General features: G+C 42.1%; 1 long non-coding RNA gene across 1 annotated transcript in view; it reads right to left on the bottom strand.

The window, feature by feature from the left end:
* Positions 1 to 1,660: 1,660 nt before the first annotated feature.
* Positions 1,661 to 4,887, bottom strand: part of LOC107679644 (uncharacterized) — a 16,448-nt gene continuing 13,221 nt past the window's right edge. The window contains exons 2-3 of the long non-coding RNA XR_001633074.1: positions 3,018 to 3,020; positions 1,661 to 1,723 (exon numbers count right to left, since the gene is read on the bottom strand). This is a non-coding gene — a long non-coding RNA (uncharacterized LOC107679644). The remainder of the gene's footprint in view (positions 1,724 to 3,017; positions 3,021 to 4,887) is intronic.

Below are 4,887 nucleotides of genomic sequence, written 5' to 3'. Positions count from 1 at the left end.
TGACTTCCTCACTGACCTACCTCCCTCTGATGGATTCACTACCATTCTGGTGATCATCGACCGGTTCTCTAAATCATGCCGACTACTACCCCTCAAGGGTCTCCCTACAGCCATGGAAACGGCACAGTCTCTTTTCCACCATGTCTTCAGAATCTATGGTCTGCCTGAGGACATAGTTTCTGACAGAGGAACTCAATTCACTTCACGAGTCTGGAAAGCTTTCTGTAAGCAGCTTGACATAAACGTAAGCCTCACCTCAGGCTACCACCCTCAGTCTAATGGACAAGTTGAACGACTCAACCAGGAAATTGGAAGATATTTGCACAGTTATTGTAGCCGAGAACAACATCGGTGGGCAGAATTCCTTCCATGGGCCGAATATGCTCAAAATTCCCTGACACATTCTTCTACAGGACTAACCCCCTTCCAGTGTGTTCTGGGATATCAGCCTCCTCTGTTCCCGTGGTCAGGAGAACCTTCATCTGTCCCAGCAGTGGACGACTGGATCAGGCGTAGTGAGAGGGTGTGGGACAGTGCTCACATCCATCTACAAAGGGCTGTCAGGACACAAGGTTTCCAGGCCAACCGACGACACCGTCCGCACCCTCCCTACCAATCAGGACAATGGGTCTGGCTCGCCACGAGGGACCTCAAGCTACGGCTACCTAGCAGGAAGCTAAGCCCCAGGTATGTTGGCCCTTTCAAGATCATTAGACAAATCAATGAAGTCACTTACCAACTTGATCTTTTCATGTGTCTCTCCTTAAACCCTTCCACCCGGACGCTGACCCCAACGCCGAGCATCAAGAGCCATCGCCACCTTTGGAAATCGACGGATCGCCTGCTTATAAGGTCAATATGTTGCTGGACTCTAGGCGTAGAGGGGGTCAGCTCCAATATCTGGTGGATTGGGAGGGCTACGGGCCTGAGGAGAGATCTTGGGTCAATGCACCTGACATTCTGGATCCATCACTCATCGAGGAATTCCACACAGCCAGACCCGACCGACCAGCTCCACGACCACGGGGACGTCCTCGTCGAGCGCCAGGAGTCGCTCCTAGAGGGGGGGGTTCTGTAATGCCAGGCCAGCAGAGGGAGCCCTCGCCCGAGTATTGACTGTCACGCTCCCTCTGCTGCCTCGTTGGTGACTTCCTGTTTGGCAGCCATAAAGCATGGCTTGCCCAAACACTCTCTGCGAAGTATTGCCAGTCTCACTGCCTTACCGAGCATTCTATTACCATTGCCTGTTGATATTGTGTATGACTTCTTGCCTGTTTGAATCTACTTCTGATTATTGGATTTTCCCTCTGTTTTGGCTGCCGATTGGACTGATTGACTGTGTTTAGACTACTGCCTTTCTGACGCTGTTTCTGGATTGCCCTTTAAATAAACTTCTGCGTATAGATTCTCACTCGGCTTCAGCCTCCTCGTTACACTACCTTTCTGGGCCTTGAACATTTCAGTTGCGTTGCTGTCTATGGAGGATCAGAAAGCTCTCAGATCTCATAAAAAATATCTTAATTTGTGTTCCGAAGATGAACGAAGGTCTTATGGGGTTGGAATGACATGAGGGTGAGTAATTAATTACATAATTTTCATTTTGGGATGAACTATCCCTTTAACTTGTCTAAAATTTAATGTTTTTTTCAGTATTTTTTTCTTTCATGTGTGCTTTGGTGTGCATAAATTTATCAATTATATGGACTCCTTATATAATCTGGTTCTTGTACTTTTGGAGTCTCCAAGTGTCCTTTTTCGGAAGGACATCTAAATTTATCTTGAAAAAAGCTTACAGAAAATACAGATTTGTGAGAATCATCCTTCAGTCTTTTGGTTTACTTTGCTGGATATAGCAATTGACAAAATTAATTAACGTGTTAAACAAGATAAATGGTGTATGCTTAATTTCATGAAGTGTGTGATTAATCGCAATTAATCACAGAAAAAGGGCGTGATTAATCCGATTAAAATTTTTAATCTATTGACAGCCCTTTTGGTTACATGGACTTTAAATGGAGGGACAAAAACTGCTCAAGTTTTACTAAAAAATATACTAATTTATGTTTTAAAGATTAACCAAAGTCTTGTTGGTTTGGAATGACATGATGGTGAGTAAATGATGACAGAGTTTTAATTTTTGGCTGAACTATCTCTTTAAGTATGTAGCATTGCTTGTTTCAGTTAGTCACACCCCTAAACTGCAACCTTAATGTCTGTTGGCATATTCTGTTTGTGTTTTTGATGCAGTGGTTAAAAAAAAAAAAGAAAACACAACAACCTGAGCAGCAGGAGTCTTGAGCGAGAAGATTCACTACATTCAGCAGAATGGATATCACCCCTGAGCCCCCTTCACCCTCAGGGTGTGGGGGTTTCGCCTCTGACATCTAAGCACTTGAAGTGTGAGGACAAGCTACCTATTTAGAGGCAGGTGATCTAGAGAACAAAGGGAGGATTCATGGCCCCGCTCACACGCTGGGAGAGAAACAAGTAGTTATTAGCTCCCGATGGGACTTGACAGACTATTTAAAGTCTGTTTCCTTTGATTGTGACAGTGTAATTGTTCCGGCAGATACCATCAACTCACTAAGTTACCTTAAGGCAAGGGAAACTGGACTTTCATTAAAGCGTGGGACAGGAGAGCTGGTTTTCTCTGCCTGTGGTTTCTAATGGGATGTGGATGAGTGAGCTTCTTACGCCAGTGGTGTGAATTGGTTTCTTTAATGATTAATAGGGGCCATGTTAACACGAAGGCAACTAGTAGGGACTCCTGTTGAAAGTGCGGTGTGACTGATTGGCCTGTCGTTTCATTATTCAAAGTAAGGACGATCTGCTGACGGTTCAGTGGTCTGAAAATGATGAACTTCAAAACAACACCACAAACTAAATGTTTAAAGTAACACTGACTTGCAGACACACGCATGTCCTTAGCTAGATGGAGCTGGATTATCTATAACAATAGCTAGGAAATTAACCGTATCAAAACAGCAGAATCCTTCAAGACTCCATCAGTACTCCACTTTCTGAACCAAATCTTCAATGATCTCAGTCCTGCTAATAGCACAGTCGACATCAAACACAACTTCAGAACGTGTTTCAGAAGCCCGGACAAGAAATCCACATTTAAGCTCTTCACAGAAGCAGAATCGTAATAGCATCTCTGATCCCAGAGCGCAACAAAAAGAAACGGAAAACGTCTAAAACCCAGTTTCCCCCGGTCTGACAGTTCATGTCTTTTAAGAGGCAGATTGTAAAAGAAATAAATAGAGCCGGGGATAAGAGCATGTTTCACCTCAGTGCTCTCACCCTCCCTACCATCTCAGTCGTGGCAGAAAAGCAACAAGAGTGTTTGTTTTTGATTGTGGGGGTTGAGATGACACAGTCTGTTGGGCACTCTATTGGCCATGTCGCTAGGGTCCATTGACCATGCTGGCTCTCGAAAGCCTTCTGTGATTATACAATAAACTATACTACGGGACATGACATCTCCACCATTCTAAACGCTCAGATGCCATTGGCCAAAAGACTGCACTTTACCGAGAGCCCCAGGACGGCTAAGTCTGATACAAACCAGAGATGGAAATGTAACCAATTATTAAAGCAGATTGCAGTCAAGGTATTTCGAGTAATATCTTCACTAAAGGGCAAACTGGTGCGTAATTTATTAAGGCAAGCCATTTTGCCTGGATCTAATCGCAGATTAAATAACAAACATTGGCCTCAGACAGTGTAGATCATAGTAGTGTAACATTATTGAACTTTTAACATTTCTTTTAAATCCACCAGAGGATGTTTATATGCTTTGGCATTTTTATGGCTTACGCTGAAGAAATGTAATTTTGCAAAAGCTCGTGCTGGCCCACTGCTTTTGCAATTTAGAAGAAATATTGCACAAATCATTGGTACTTGTACATTTTTTTCCCCTCCAAGGATTTTTGTTTTTAAGGAATGTGTTACAAAAAATGGAAATAAACAGAATGTGCAATCACGAACTGCAGTGTGCTGACAGGCAGAAATGTGGAGACTTGCAGCTGAAAATTTACACGGTGATTCTCCTGACATCTCTGTGTGGGTTGTTTACTCCAACCATCCGGGCCTGGTGTGAAGAGTTTTCTTCTTTGAAAAACAAATTATTATTAAACTGTTTACATCACTCATGCGTTTACATTAGCATATAACACAATCTCATTTTTTTTTTACCTGCTGCTTTTGTGTTATCTTCGTCAGTTTAAATGAGGTATGTTTGTTGTGAAAATGCAAATATATAATATGGGTTTAGCTTGTGAAACAAACCTATATCCCAGAAGGGAAAAAAAGCCTGAAATTTTCTCTGAAAAACACCTAGGCCATTTCTACTATGCAGAACATTACATATGTCCAGATACTGTATGTCTTAATATATTACATAAAATATTAAACTAACAATTTTAGAGATGGAAATCATGCTGGTTAGTTAGTACACTCTTAAAAATAAAGGTGCTTCAAAAGGTTCTTCAAGCGATGCCACAGAAGAACCATTTTTGGTTCCACAAAGAACCATTCAGTCAAAGGTTCTTTAAAGAACCATCTCTTTCTTACCTTTTTGTAATCTGAAGAACCTTCTTTCGCCACAAAGAACCTTTTGTGAAACAGAAAGGTTCTTTAGATGTTAAAGGTTCTTTATGGAACCATTTAGACAAAAAGGTTCTTCTATGGCATCGTGAAGCACCTTTATTTTTAAGAGTGTAATCCCAATAGCACAATTAAGGGAATATAGTGGTGAATTTCAAATAATTTCACTCCCGTGGATTGAGTAGTTGTTGTCACATTTGCCACTTCTCCAGGTACTGCATCTTTACATCTAAAAGAAAAAAATAAGCAATATTAGGTGCTTAATCTCCCCCCCCCCCA

This window comes from Sinocyclocheilus anshuiensis, unplaced genomic scaffold (assembly GCF_001515605.1).
Source record: "Sinocyclocheilus anshuiensis isolate Anshui unplaced genomic scaffold, SAMN03320099.WGS_v1.1 scaffold2170, whole genome shotgun sequence".
Taxonomy (NCBI): domain Eukaryota; kingdom Metazoa; phylum Chordata; class Actinopteri; order Cypriniformes; family Cyprinidae; genus Sinocyclocheilus; species Sinocyclocheilus anshuiensis.
The sequence above is the reverse complement of the archived record's forward strand: the minus strand, read 5'-3'. Positions and strand labels throughout refer to the sequence as shown.